The 16,134-nt window shown below is 41.2% G+C and overlaps 1 long non-coding RNA gene across 1 annotated transcript; it reads right to left on the reverse strand.

Annotated features, from left to right (window-relative positions):
* Positions 1 to 603: 603 nt before the first annotated feature.
* Positions 604 to 9,024, reverse strand: LOC139045253 (uncharacterized). Its single transcript, XR_011503270.1, has 4 exons — positions 8,454 to 9,024; positions 7,131 to 7,284; positions 6,490 to 6,695; positions 604 to 6,411 (listed from the first exon to the last, which is right to left on the reverse strand). It is a non-coding gene; the product is annotated as an uncharacterized lncRNA (long non-coding RNA).
* Positions 9,025 to 16,134: the final 7,110 nt, after the last annotated feature.

The raw sequence follows: 16,134 nt of genomic DNA on the forward strand, positions 1-16,134 counted from the left end.
CCATTCTCTTTAGCTCTCTAATATTTCACCTCGTTCTTATGAGTACATGCCTAAGATATAGCCCCTCATTCTGAAATGCTCACTGTCTCTGTCCTAATGTACACAGTACTATGTACTGGGAATATTATGGTCTTTGGAAGTGGACTGACCTATGTTTAAAAATCAGTACAACCATTTGCTAATTGTGTGACCCAGATTCTTCACCTCTAAATTTGAGGCACCAATAATAGCTAGTAATAATAATAGCTGACCCTTGGATAAAGTGTACCATGTACCAGACACTGTGGATTTGATCCTTCTTACAACCTCACAAGTCCAGTTCCATTATTATCATTCCCATTTTACGGAGAAACAAACTAATGCAGAGACAGGGTAAGTGACCTGCCCAAGGTCATGCAGCTAGTAAGTAGTAAAGCTGGGATTCAAACCCAGAAACTGGCTCCAGAGTCTAAATTCTTGACCCCCTCACAGATACTGCATGAATTAATTATGAGGACTAAATGAAACAACCTATATTAAGGATCAATTACATAGCGTGTATGGCACATAATAAATTTATACTCCTTTTTACTTGCTCTCTTTGTAACATCATTATCTTCCTGGTCCTGGGTCCTGGGTACTCAAATCTCAGCCAAACAAGTCTAATACAAGCAGGCTGTTCTGCCTGTGGATCAGACACAGCACGGCACAGACAAGGCATTTGGAGCAGTTTGGCATTCCTAGGGGAGGCACGAGCAGAGAGAGGTGAGATGTTTCGATAGATGGGAGTGAGGTCATGGAGTGCCTAGAGTGTCCATGAGGAGGCAGTGTAATGTAGAGTAAAGAATATAGGCTTTGCAATCAGCCGGGTTCGAATCCCAGCTCTGTCTACCCGCCAGGGTAGTCAGGAGGATTAAATGAGATAGAGTGAAAATGACGCATGCCACACCTCTTCTCTTAGCTTCATTCACACTCACACAATTGGACACTGTCCAGCAGCCCAGATAGAAAGAAGATTAACCTCAGAGTGAACAATTTAAAAAATGCGTAGTCCTACCTTAGATTTCATCAGCAATGGATTGCATCTGACCCTGCTGACACCAAGCTGCCAGGAAGGTCTGCTGGGGTCTGCGAATGAGGCAGGTCTCCGGCAGGGGTGGGAGAATAAATGTGGTAGGTGATGGTATGTGTGCCTAAAGCACTGTGCTTGTTCTGGCTTCACCAAGACTGGACGGAATAACCCTCATGACTCTCAACCACTTACCGCTCAGATTCTGTATTCACCAAGCGACCTTCTGATTAACACCTGGACTCCCAAAAGAGTGTTCAAGCAGAGTGCATAGAAGTATTCCCGCCACTAGAAAGAAAGGTCTCCATGACAAATATATAGAAATCAATCTGACGTGAATCAGGAGCTATTGCTGTCCAGAAGGCAGAATCACCCTTATTCTCTTAACGTCCCTTTGATTTTATTATCAGGAAAATTTTGGAAACCTCGCCCTGAGTCTCTGGCGGCCTGAGCACCTACTGTGTGCCAGGCATGAGCTTGGCACGGGGAGGAATTCAACACTGAAATGACACGGGCCCTGCTGGAACAACTGAAAATCTAGCAGAGACAAAAAAGCAATACACCAAGAACAAAAATAAGGCGTAAGTCAGACAAAATGCTATCTCATTATCACCTTGAACACCCCCCAGGTCAAGCCCAGGCCTCCTAGTTTTATTCAACTTAAGGAGGTGATAATGAGGAGAAAATGTTCTTGCCCATTAAAAGAGTTCTTAACGTGTAGACCAAGACTAGCTGCTAAATGGTGGAATTTCACCTTACCAGGTACATAGCTAACACATGTTATCTTTCATGATGTGTACTTTACAAAGACTATTTCTACCAAAAGAGAGAAAAAAAGAGAAATGCGTACATAAGGAAACAGAAGCAAAATTTATTTATAGACAAAGAAAGGGCAAGAGGAGCTGATGGCAAAGGCCATTCGCCCTCACAGTGATAAATGAGCGAATCAACACACACAACTTAGTGGCTGCCAAACCAAGCGAGTGCTGGCATGGCTGATGACAATGAGGATCCACACTAGCCCACACTCATCCTCAAACATGGACCATACTCCCCGGATACATGCACATACTGCTCACCTTTGCCTGTAGCATCCTCCCTGCCTTCTCAGCCCAGATTCAAATAGTGTCTCTGCATTAAGCTTTTCCCACTCTCAACTAACAGAAGGAATGCCTTCCACCTCTAAATTCTCAATATGTTGTCTCAAGGCCTTAATAACATTCCTCACATGCAATGAGATCATCTATGATAGTGATAAGCCAACTGAAGGCACTGAACCTGGCAGGCAAACATAAGGATGCGTACCTTATCAAAGCTAGTTTCAAAGACTCTAGTTTGTAAGGAAGAGGAAGCAGAAGATAATTTGATAGAAAGATTCACAGAGTTTAACTTAGCCGTGATCTTCTTGCAGTAGGAGAACATTCTAGAAGCAAAATTAAAATTGCCATCCCTTATGTTTATAACATTGGCAGAAAGAATTACAGACCCATGAAAAGTATAAGGAAATGTGTTAATAAGCTAAGTCATATCTCGGGCCGGCCCAGTGGCACAACGGTTAAGCGCGCACGTTCCACTTCGGCGGCCTGGGGGTTCACAGGTTTGGAACCTGGGTACAGACATGGCATCTCTCGGCAAGCCATGCTGTGGTAGGCGTCCCACACATAAAGTAGAGGAAGATGGGCACGGATGTTAGCTCAGGGCCAGTCTTCCTTAGCAAAAAGAGGAGGACTGGTGGCAGATGTTAGCTCAGAGCTACTCTTCAAAAAAAAACAGTCATGTTTCAATTTGAATACATAAACAATAAAGATAAACAAGAATAGCCTCAACATGGATCCCAACCAGAATCCTTACTTTAGTCTGTTCAGTGGACAACACAGCTGGGTCTCCCAGAAGCAATTTTATTAGAACTAAACTTGGGTACTTAAGGACCAGGAGTGACCATCCAAAGGCTGAGAAGAATGTAGTGGGAAAAACATCAAACTGAGAATCAGGGAACCCCAGTTCCAATTTTGTCATTAATGCTTGTGAAGCAGCCTTGGGAGGGTCTCCCGGCCTCTGTTTCTTTATTTCTGTGATAAAACAGAGCCATGAGTGTCCCCTCAGGGCCCTTCTGGCCCTGTGCTCCTCTGACAACTATCACATTAACAAAGTTCAAGAGGTCAGTAGGGCCAAGGTGAAAGCCATTTTGCACACTGCCCCGCCCTGAGGCCTGACACTATGAAATCTCCATGCCACTCAGAGCATCCAGCAAACCCCAGGCTAGGCGCTAGCGCTACACACAGGCAGGTCATCCAGGAGCTGAGCGCCCATCAGGTTGACCAAAACAGAAAAAGTAGCCAGAGAACCAGAAAAGATTCAAACTGAAAGGAATTAATAGATTATCTGGTTCTAGCCCTTCCTTGTACAGGGGAGGAAACCAAGCCTCAGAAGGGTCAGAAGTCCTTTTCCCAGAAATGCACAGCCAGCTAGAAGGAGATAGAGGAAGAAGAAGTATAAGATGAACAGAGCACTGGACTGGGAGTCCACCCAGGGTCAGCAGCCACAGCTCTCCAGGCCTCAGCCTCTCCTTCTGGGGAATTATGCAGCTCAGCGGCTGCTTCTTCCTCTCTAGTCCTCTCTATACTGTAGTTTTGAAGATGGGACTGGAACCCAGGCCTCCTGACCCCCCGCCCTGGGCTCTTTCCATGCCACCAAAAGAAAGTAAGGATGCAGCAGAAATGCACCCAAAGCCAAGTCCTGGGAAGACAAGGGGAATGGTGGAAGCCAACTTGTCCTGGGCCCCATTAGAACCCCAGGGAACTCATCTGAGAATCTGTTTACGCTTTACCCTTTACCTGGGCACGGGAATACCTTTACTCATTTACTCATTCAGAAATGGGTAATTTTGGGGGCCCGTCCGGTGGTACAGCAGTTGAGTGTGCACATTCCGCGGCTGCCCGAGTTTCGCGGGTTCGGATCCCGGGTGCGGACATGGCACTGCCTGGCATGCCATGCTGTGGTAGGCGTCCCACATATAAAGTAGAGGAAGATGGGCCCGGATGTTAGCTCAGGGCCAGTCTTCCTCAGCAAAAAAAGGAGGATAGGCAGCAGTTAGCACAGGGCTAATCTTCCTAAAAAAAAAAAAGAAGTGTGTAATTTTGAAAGTAGGAAATAAAATTAATTGAAAGTATTCAATTCAGAAGACAAGAATGTGAATTCAGACAAAAGCTATTTATAATAAAATCGATGAAGTTCAGCTTCTGAGTCCTTCACGAGCAGGGGCTCCTTCCAAGATGCTGGGAGGGGGCTAGCAATGGGTTCATGTGGTCACACGATTGCATAAAATTTGCAGAAGTCGATATTTTTGCATTCTTTTTCTTAAAGAGGGCAGGCCCCATAAGCCTCAGGCCCCATAAGCCTCAGGCCCCATAAAACCTGCATCCACCTCTGTATTCAGGGCTGAATTTCTTCCCTTCTCTTTCCTTCCTTCCTTCTAGGACTGGAAGAAAGAAAAGTGTTGTTTTGTTTAGGTGAAAAGAAATGTGCAGCTTAAGAGAAGATCAAGTCTGAGGAATGAAAATAAGAACGTATAAAGAGCAGACTGAGTAAACAGCCACAGTGCCCTTGCACGAGATTGGTGGGAAGAGTTCTACTGGCACTGCAGTGAAGTTCGCTGAAAATATAGTGAATTTAAAACTCGGACTGCCTTTTATGTCATCAAAATTTCAGCCATTTTGACTGATTTGATACAATGATGACAGATCAAAACCAAAAATCTATCAAACAACCTGTTAGCAAATTTTTTAATTTTCTTATTACCTTGTCTGTTCTCCTGATCAGTTAAGTCAAGTCAAAATAAATCCTTTTGCTCACACGGTCACGAGGTCACATGTGGTTGAGAACTTTAAAGGTACTACTAGGAGAACCCCACTGGAAGATCCACTTAACTTTTAACCTCTTCTACCTTAGAAAAGGCCAATTCAAACTTCTCAACTTCACTAAATAGAACCTTCCCGTTGGTGATTTTTAATATGTAGTGATGAAAATATCTTTGTTTGTTTGTTGTTTGTGTTTTTTTGTGAGGAAGATTAGCCCTGAGCTAACGTCTGCTGCCAATCTTCTTTTTTGCTTGAGGAAGATGGTTGCTGAGCTCACATCCATGCCCATCTTCCTCTACTTTGTATGTGGGACACCACCACAGCATGGCTTGATGAGCAGTGTGTAAGTCAGTCTGCGCCTGGGATCCGAACCTGTGAACTACAGGCTGCCGAGGTAGAGCGTGTGAATTTAACCACTACACCACCAGGCCAGGCTCAAAAGTATGTTCTTTTATAGGAGGGGCATTTCCTTGTGCCCACTGGAGATGCCACATCAACACACTCTTCTTGTGACCTAGCCTGTCCCCTTTAGAGGCCCGTATGTGTCTGATAGGGGAACCAGGGTGTGGCGAATTGTGAAGTTGCAAGGGTAATTGAATTATGTAGCTGTTAAGAGATGCCTCTGTCCATTACAACCCTGAACGTTACATCTGGCTGTCCACAGATTTCTGAGCTCTGCATTTAAAATAGAAACTTCTGTGAAGGAATAGCAAGTATTTAACTTCCTTCATCCTAAAAGTGGAATATTATGAGTCACCAGCAAAGCCAAATGAAGGCCATGAAGGTTCTGTCAGAGGTTTAATACATGATGACATCCCAGGTGTGGAGAATGCTTGCTCCTTTCTTTCTGGGAACAGACGTTTATCATTCCTGGTGGAAGAGGTCAGCCTAAAGACAGGAGGATTCAGTAAAAATCACTTTCCTCTCAAGATTCTAAAATGCAATGTTTCCCAAACTTGCCAGATAAGAATTATCTGAGGCAGTTGTCACGAAGCAGATTTCCAGGCCTCAGGTGGAGTCCAGGAATCTGTATTTTTAGCAAGCATCCCAGGGGATTCTTATCTCCGTCACAAAGCCAAGGCTCAGAGTGGCCCTCAGAGTCATCACGTTACTGGAATAAACACAGCAGTCACAGTGAAATGTCCTTTAACCTGTGCACAGCTGGGGAGCCACTGGGAGTCGTGGCTCAGAATTTCATCTTCAAGTCAAGATGCTAAACATATCAATGAATGCACGTTCCTTATTATCACCCATAATGGTTTCCTTCTTCATGTCCTAGGGGAATGCCATATGCCCAGAGTTCCTGGCAGCAGAAAACCAAAATATTAACAGAATAAATTACTTCAAATTAGATATGTGCTGCTGAACTATTCTAAGGTATCCGGAATATTAACAAACTTGGACTAGGCCAAGGATCATTAATAGCATTGTCCTCTGAGCATAGTCTTTGAATCGAAACCTTCAGAGTTTGCTTTCCACTGCCCCAGTATTAGCATCTTCATCATCCTGCAAAGAAAGCAAGGGGTTGGTTTTGCCAGCTCTTCAACGCTTTCTCCATGATACCCGCAGTCACAGACAGCTCACCTTGGGGACAGTGCCAGAACCCATGGCTGCCTCCTCCCCTTGCCTGCCAGAGTAGGTAGTGCCAGTTCCAGCATGACCGAGACAGCTGAAGAATGCGAGGAAGGCAGAGGAGGGTCCTGTCTCTGCCTGGGGGAGGAAAAGGCTCACTTCCTCCTCGTCAGGGATGTCCTCCAACTAAGAAGAGCTGCCAAGACCTAAGGTCAAGCCTGTCACACACATTAATAAGGTGAAGAATCCCAGAATGATGAATAAAATGTCAACCTGTGAGAAAGTGCCTCCTTCCTTTCAGGGTCTGGTCTCTCTCACATGCTACTAACATGTCATGGTTCTGTTTCCTGAACACAAGCGTAATTCTTAAATATTATTATTATTAATTTTTAAGAAAACAATACCTTCACATATTCAAAACAATCAAGACCCAAGGTGAACAGTTTTGTCCCTATCCTTTTCTTCCACCTGCCTTCTTCCCTTCCTCCCGTCCAAACATTACCACTGTATTCAATTTCTTATATATTCTTCCAGTATTTATGCAAAAACAAGCAAATGCAAATATATATTCATATTTTCCCACTTTTTACACGAAAAATAACATTCTAGGCTTACTATTTTGAACCTTGCCTTTTTTCACCCAACAAACGTACCTTAGAACTCTTTTTCTATTGGTACAAAGAAAGCTTCTTCATTCTTGTTTACAGCTGCATAGTATTCCATTACGGGATGCACCTATTTGTAGTGAAACTATTAGTTTTCAGTCTGTTTTCCCACCAGTGAAATAGATGGCTTTGTTTCCGATACCTGAAAGTTAAAAAAGCCCAGAAACACCAAGAGGTCAGTGCAGTTGTACATGCAGAATTTCCGGAGAGTCTCAGATGGATGTGATTTAAGAAATATATTCTATTCCATATAATTACAAAAGATTATTTAGTATATCGTGTTACACAACAAAAGCAACCAGAAAGCATCTGAGGAAAATTAGAAGAGGATTTGAATCCAAATCTGGATTAATTAAGGTAAAGAAAGGAAAAACAAGAGAGACAGAAGACCAGCTTTAGTTCTGGCAACTCCCTTTCAGCTTCGCCAAACTCCTTTCAGTTCTTGGAGAGACCAAGTCTTGTTTAAAACGCCTCCTTGAGAATATGGACTCAAGTGGTCTAATTAGGAGGGGAAGGGAGGAGGCTGGGTAAAGGGAAGGCCAGGAGAAAGACGGGGACGGCCAGGACAACAGTTTCCGTATGTTTCTATTCGAAGAGGCTGAACTGTTTTCTAAGCAGTGTCTTCATAGTTACCTGAAGAGAGTATTTCCTCCAGGCTGTGAGTTTGCAAAAGAAAGGCTTTTAACTCATAACTCAGTGTCCCGGACCACAATATTTAAAGGTACTCCCCCTTTTTGTTTTCTTACCAAGCCTGGAACTGTTGAGTCATATAGATATTTGTGATGTCCCCTTTCTAGTATTTTCCTCTCAGAAGAGGTCAAAACAGGAGGTTTCATCTCTGACTAAAAGTTTATTAATGCATCAATAAGTACATTTCAAAGGCGTTTTAAACTTCAAAATAAAGAAGCTCCGTTTATTTCTAAAAAGTTGGCGTAACTTTGACGTGAACCCTACCTTTGCATTCTAGCTGGTGTTCAGTGACCTGGGACATTAATTAAATTTAGTCAAGATGAAATCAGCAGACTCATACGCTAATGATAAGAATATAAACCAGTACCACATTGCTGGAGGGCCGTTGGGCACTATCTAGATAAACACTTAAAAAATACTCACTAAGGAAATTTTAGACTTTTGCTACAAGAATGAAAAGCTCCAGGAAACGGGGTGTTCTCAAATATTTTGGTCTCAAGACCGCTTTATACTCTTAAAAATTATTAAGTATACCACAGAGCTTGTGTTTGTGTGGGTTGCATCTCTTAATATTTGCTGTATTAGAAATTTAAACTGAGAAATTGAACTGGAAACTCAAACCGTCACTCCAGGGCTTTTCCTCCAGATGGTCCTCGTTACTTCAGTCCACAGCAGAAGGGCCTTATGAGCACTTCTCATTTCCTCACACGGAATATTAATACGATGTGTACTCAAGGGTAGAAATTTAATAAAATTAATAATTTATTATTTAATTAAACAATTAGTTAAACAACTGTTTAAATAAATTATAGTTTATTCTTCTATGTCTAATTATTGTTTAGTTAATAATTATTATTTAATTGCTAAGTATTAGTTATCATTGCAATATGCAAAATCAGGCAATAAAAATCACAAGACTTATGAGAAAACAGGTTTGGGGCACCACACTCAAAAACCTCCGTGATACAGTGAGGGGAAAAAGAAAGGAACTGAAAAATGAAAAACAACAGCACAGTTTTACACACGTTAAATATGCATTTTATAAACATGGCACTTTACCTTGAAAGAGACCTGCAGTTTGTTGTGGAAGCAGGTGTCTGCCTGGCTGTCAGGCTGCCCGCTGGGTTCCCACGCCCACTGCCCTCTGTGGGAGAGGTAAAAACTGTGGAGAGAGAGAAAAAGAGTGAGAGAAAAGTGAGATAAAGAGTGGAAAATAGACAGAGAACAGAGAGGAACAATACAAAATTGGCTGAGAGGAAAGAGGGAAAAATCAAAGACAGGGAGGGCGCTGGCCTGGCCAGGGAGCCAGGGTGCCAGGGGAGGGAAGGGGTGCAGGTTGCCAATCATTGTGAAGTGGTGGAAGGAGGGTTATCTGAAACAGGACAAAACATTCTAACACCAGAGGTCAGTGACTGCACTCATTGTCCTTGTGAGGGGGAGTGTGCATGAGTGTGTAGCTGTGTGCAGTTTTCTGCGTTCGCCTACTGCTTCTCCCAGAAGAAACTGTGCATAGACAAACCCTCTCTCAAATTGCTCCCTAATAATATTAATCATGTTAAACAAATTTATGTTTTCAAAACAATGTTATAGCAGAACTCACTGTGTTTAGATGATCTATATAAATCTGGAAACAGGTATACCGTGTTGACATTAGTCATATCTCGGGGTAGGATTATAAGTGATTTAAATTTCCTCCTTTCTGCTAGTTTTTATTTGCTAAGTTTCCTTCAAGCAATATGTAGAATTTATAATAAGAAATCGGAAAAAAAGATATTTTTAAATGTAAAAATCCAGCCCCAAATTATGATCTGGTTCTAAAAATCAGCCACAGGGGCTGGCCCCGTGGCTGAGTGGTTAAGTTCCCACGCTCCGCTGCAGGCGGCCCAGTGTTTCATTGGTTCGAATCCTGGGCGCGGACATGGCATTGCTCATCAGGCCACGCTGAGGCGGCATCCCACATACCACGACTAGCAGGACCCACAATGAAGAATATACAACTATGTACTGGGGGGCTTTGGGGAGAAAAAGGAAAAAAATAAAATCTTTAAAAAAAAATAAAAATCAGCTACAAAACTGGTTCTCTGCCTGAGCCAATCAAAAATGTTAGTCACCAGCCGATCTCTGGGGATCACACTACAGCTGGGTTCTGCATCCGGGTCAAAGAGCAAGAGGTGAAACTACCAGGCACCTGATGACTTGTCTTTCCCGGCCTCCTCATCTTACCTTTAAGGAAGTGGAGGCCCTGGGAGGTGAAATGCTCTGCCCAAGGTCACGTAACTGGTTGGCGACGAAGCTGGAACAAAATCACAAAGTCTCCTGCCTTTGAGTTTAATTATCCTTTTCACTCTTCACTTACATTTTTTTTGCCTAACAGTCACACAGGTATTGTGGAAGTGGGTTGATGTACACAATACCAAATCAACAAATCATTTCAGTCCAGAGAAATCTAACAACACAAAACAAAACAAAACTGTCAACTAGGTGAAAAATAAAATCATGCCAACTTCTTGTTTCACGCTGTGTAGACAAAACAACCAGCAATTATGTGGATGTTTCCCTTTTCTACTGGTTGCTTTGGCATTAGGTTCTCATAGCTCTGTGTTCAAAAAACCAAACATGGGGGTGATGGGAGGGAGAGGAAGAGAAATCTTATTTTCTAAAGGCAAATTAAACTCCTCAAAACACTACTATCCATATAAATAACTGAATTTGGACATTAGATTGGCTGCACTTGCAGGTAACAACCAATCCCCTAGACTACAGAGTAAAACAGATCCGTTGAGAAGTCAGCTCTGCTTGGTATGAATACCAGGTACTCACAAATTCCAAGCACTCCAGTATCCTCAGTCAAGGATCTAATAAAAATGAAACAGGAGGGCCAGCCCAGGGGCACAGCAGTTAAGTTCGCAAGTTCTGTTTCAGCAGCTCAAGGTTCGCCGGTTCAGATCCTGGGTGCAGACCTACGCACTGCTTGTCAAGCCATGCTGTGGTAGGCATCCCACATAAAATAGAGGAAGATGGGCAAGGATGTTAGTTCAGGGCCAGTTTTCCTCAGCAAAGAGAGGAGGATTGGCAGCAGATGTTAGCTCAGGGCTAAACTTCCTCAAAAAGAAAAAAAAAAAAATGAAACAGGAAACAGACCACCTTATGCCTCTTCAAAGAAAAGACTGAATTGTATCTCAGTGACATCAAGATGGTTTCATCTACCTGCCTTAAATCAATGATCTGTTATTGACTATAGAAGAATTTCAATTTGTTTTTAATATGCAGCTGATTCTGTATACAACTCATAGGGCCAAAGCCTCAGTGGCTGCACCAGAAAAAAGTATAGCTTTTGAATTAGGAAGGATGGAAAACCTGGCTAGGCCAAACACCGGCTGCTCTCAAGATCCTGATGGCAACTAACGAAAGAGGCTGGTTTCCGGCCTTCAACAATTAAGTAATCAGCTGCCTTTGGTTGCCCCTAACAACTCACGCAGACAAGGAGATTACCAGGCAAGCAGGCTGCAACAATTCAGGACCCAGAGCCAACTCCAGTGCTGAAATGACACATATAACCAGGGCGGTCGCTACCTTCTTGTTTAAAAAAGAAGGAAGTGGGATTACTTTTAAAAAGTCCAGGCCTCGGCACCGTTTGCTGCGGTGCACTCCTTTACGTACTGCATGCATCGAAAAACAGCCCGAGAGGGCAGCTGTGATCAGAAAGTTCAGGCGTCCAGCCTCACCAAAGGGCAGGCTGTTAGGGCCAAGGGCCCTGCTTTTCCCTTGAACAGTATCTCCTGATGCTTTTATTTTTGTTTTGTTTTAGTTCATTTATGGCAATACTCAGAAAGGTTAATTCTGTTCACTTTAAATAAATACAAATTAATAATAATAACGAAGAAGAAGAAGAAGAAAATTTAGTTCACAACAGAACCCCACCACCCATCAAAACATCATGTTGTACACCTTAAATATACTGTCACAACAACATTTTGGTCAACGACAGACAGCATATACGATGGTGGTCCCATAAGATTCGTACCATATGGCTTAGGTGCATAGTAGGCTATACCATCTGGGTTTGTGTAAGTTCACTCTGTCATGTTCGCACAATGACGAAATCGCCTGGCGACGCATTTCTCAGAATGTATCCCTGTTGTTAAGCAACACATGCCCATGTACAATTTTTATGTGTCAAGTACACCTCAGTAAAGCTGGAAAAAGTGAACAAATGAATAAATAAATAAGAGAATCCCATCACCAAGACATAACATTTTTATGCATATACCCCAAGTCTTTCTCGCTATGAATGTATATCTTTATATAATTGGGATCCAACTATATGCAGTTTTATAGCCTGCTTTTTACACTTTGCAACACATACTCATAATTATGCCCAAAACTTTTTAAGTTCTTTGGAAACATTGTTTTAAATAGTTGTGTAATATTTTATTATATACACAATATACCCCCAGTTTATTTTCTCATTTTTGCAGGATTGGACATTCAGGTTGGCTTCAAATTTTCACTCCTAACACACCATGGAAACAAGCATCTTTGAACATACATCATTGTCCATTTTCTCTACATCTTCTTTGTATAATAATAACTTTATTAATTTAATTAACCATCACAAAAACCCGATGAGATAAGTGCAAATGAGGAAAAGTAGTAGAGAGAAGTAGACAATTTGATCAAGGTCACACAGTCAGTAAGTGGAAAAGCACGGAGTTGAACTTAGACTGCCGCTGAGTCTCAGAGGAGAACTTAGAGTCAAAGGGTATGTCATTTTTTCAAAGATGTTTGGTAATTATGGCTAAATTATTCAATTATCTCCAAGAAAGAAGATACCAATTTATATTATCTAAAGAACTGTCTGACTGAGATTCTATGATTCAAAGGCTTCCATTTCTCAAATATACCAATTTTATGGCATTTAAAATAGAAAAATCTTTTTATGCCATCATAAAAGATATGTCAGGCAAGTAGTGCCAAACTGCATGGTGTCAGTGTACCTACTCAACAAAAACCTGCTTGTAACAACCTGCAGGGAGGAGGAACGGATTCCCCATTGCTCAAATAAGCCTATATTTCCCCCTGGGGACATGGCACCGTGCTGTATGTGTATGCCAGCAATTGGTTGGGTGCCCAAACAACAGTTTTTTGCTTAATAATGCTAAATTAATGAACATAGAGAAAATGCACTAAGTACTCTAAAGCACATCCAAATAAATATAAACATTGGGCCCAAACAATAGAATGGATAAATATATTGTCTTATATTCATGTAAGAAAATGCCATGCAGTCGGCCCTGTGTATGCATGGGCTGTGCTTCCAAGGACTCAACCAACCTCCCATTGAAAGGCGTACAATCGTTGCATCTGTACTAAACGTGTACAGACTTTTTTTTCTGGTCATTGTTCCCTAAACAATACAGTATAACAACTATTTACATTGTATTAGGTATTATAAATAATCTAGAGATGATTAAAAGTATTCAGAGGATATGTGTAGGTTACATGCAAAGACCGCACCATTTCATAAAGGGGCCTTGAGCATCCATGGATTTTGGTAGCCAAGGGAGGTCCTGGAACCAATCCCCACAGACACTGAGGGACAACTGTACAGCAGTAATAATAAGTGAATGTCATTAACATAATTTTGAGACGATAAACACAAAAGAGTGCATACTGTGAGATTCCATTTAGGTAAGGTTCAAAAGAAGGTAAAAATAATATATGGTATTAGAAGTGAGCTTAGTTAATAATTCAGGGAGGTTTGGAAAATGTTTGGTGACTGAAAGAGAACGTGAGGTGGGCATCTGAGGTGCTGTTATTCTATTTCTGATCTGGATGCTACCTATAAGAGTTTATACCTGGGGCCAGCTCCGTAGCCGAGTGGTTAAGTTCGCGCGCTCTGCTGCAGTGGCCCAGTGTTTCGTCAGTTCGAATCCTGGGCATGGACATGGCACTGCTCATCAAGCCATGCTGAGGTGGCATCCCACATGCCACAACTAGAAGGACCCACAACTAAGAATATACAACTATGTACCAGGGGGCTTTGAGGAGAAAAAGGAAAAAAATAAAATCTTTAAAAAAAATAAGAGTTTATATGTGTTTTGCAAACAGTCCTTCAGCTGTGCATCTATAACATGCACAGTTTTCTGATATGTGTCACATTTCAATTTTTTAAAACTGGGCCCAAATTAAAATACATGCAAAATATGAGCAGAAGTAAAGGAAATGACCACTTAAATAGAATAAGCTATCTTGAAATAGAACTGAAGGATATCACCAATTTAGTAAAGACATACAATGAAATCTCATATTAAGAAAGCCAGTTGTTAGATTTGGGGGGAATGAGAGAAAGAATGAATTACAAGTAAAATTTATTTGAAAGGCTTTAACCCAAAGTGATTTGGTGGGGGGAGGGGAGGGCAGTATTTGTTTTGAGGGAAATATTTTAATTACAAATGCAATTTTTTTACTAGATATAGGACTATTTATCTTTTTCATTTCTTCTTGTGCCAGTTTTGGTAAATGATCTCTTTCAAAGAATTTGTCTATTTCATCTAAGTTGTGGAGTTTATTGACACTAAGTTGTCCATAACATTTCTTTGTTATCCTATTATCCTTTTAATGTCTATACTTACGATCTTTAGTGAAATCATCCCTTTTATTCCTAATATTGGTGATTTCTATTGTTTTTTCTTGCTGAATCTAGCTAACTTTGTAAATCACACGGACATTTTTCAAAGACAGTTTTTAATTTTCAAAGGAGGCGCTGTTGTCTTCCCATTGTACATTTCATTGATTTCTGTTCTTATTTTTATTTTCTTCCTTTTTTTAAATTCATATCAAGTTTAATTTGCTCTTCTTTTTCTAGGGTCTTGCTGTGGGAGCTCGGGTTACTAATTTTGGACCTCCCTTCCCTTTCCAATGTAAGCTGTAGATTTCCCTCTAAGTGGTGCTTCAGCATCAGTCTACACATTTTGATATTTTCTTTGACCCATGGGTTGTTTAGGAGTAATTATTTAATTTCCAAACATTGGGGGATAGTCTAGATATTTTCGTTATTTACATTTAATTTAATTCTATTTTGGTCAGAGAATATATTTTGCATTGTTTCAATCCTTTTACATTTGTAGAGACTTGCTTTATTTGTCAGCATGTCATCTATCTTGGTGAATGGAACAAATGAGACAAATAGAAAACAAATAGCAAGATGATAAATTAAAGCCCAGTCACATGGATAATTCCGTTAAATAGATGTGGTCAAAACACCATAATTTAAAAAAAAACAGAGATTGTCAAGCCGGCTAGTGGCATAGCAGTTAAGTTCGCATGCTCCACTTCGGCGGCCTGGGGTTTTCCAGTTCGGATCCTGGGTGCAGACCTATGCACCACTTATCAAGCCATGCTGTGGCAGGAGTCCCACATGTAAAGCAGAGGAGTCTGGGCACAGATGTTAGCTCAGGGCCAATCTTCCTCAAACAAAAACAGAGATTGTCACACTGGATTTAAAAGGCAAGATTCAGTTATATTATTCAGTTAAATGTCACTTTAAATACGTAGACCCAGGTTAAAAGAAAGAAGACGGAAAAAGATACAAAGCACAAGAAAAGGGCAATGTCTGTATTAACATCAGACACTAGATTTCAAAACAAGGAATATTGTCAAGGATAAAGAGAGACATTTCATAATAGTAGATTAATTCATCAAGAAAACATAATACTGAATGTATAATGCACCCAATAGCAAAGTTTCAAAATTCTTGAAGCAAAAATTCATAGAAGTGAAAGGAAAAACAAATCCATATAATTGACAATTTCAACTCTCCTCTCTTAGGAGTCAATAGAACAAGTACACAGAAAATCAGAAAGGATATAGCAGACTTGAACCATACCACCACCCAACTAGACCTATTGACATTTATCGAATACTTCATTCAGCAATAGAAAAATCACTTCTTAGACATTTTTAGAATCTCTTCATGGAGAATGAGGATAATTGCAACGTCTCGGCAGGGAAGACCACAGACCTGAAATTTAAAAGACAAACACATACACATGCACAAATCTGGGTTGAAGACAGTGGTTCTCAAACTTGGCTGTACATTAGAATCACCTGGAAAATTTAAAAACCTGATGCCCAAGCCACATCCCAGACCAATTAAATCAGATTCGAATAAAAGAGGGGAGGATTGCATGAGCCTAACAGAGCTGGTTCTGGGCCAGATTGTTAGATAGCGAAGCTTCTCTTGGGAGGCCTCAACTTCCCTTGTTTCTTCCTCCATCCCTTTCTGTGAAGGCTTTTGTCT

This window comes from Equus asinus, chromosome 5, assembly GCF_041296235.1.
Source record: "Equus asinus isolate D_3611 breed Donkey chromosome 5, EquAss-T2T_v2, whole genome shotgun sequence".
NCBI lineage: Eukaryota > Metazoa > Chordata > Mammalia > Perissodactyla > Equidae > Equus > Equus asinus.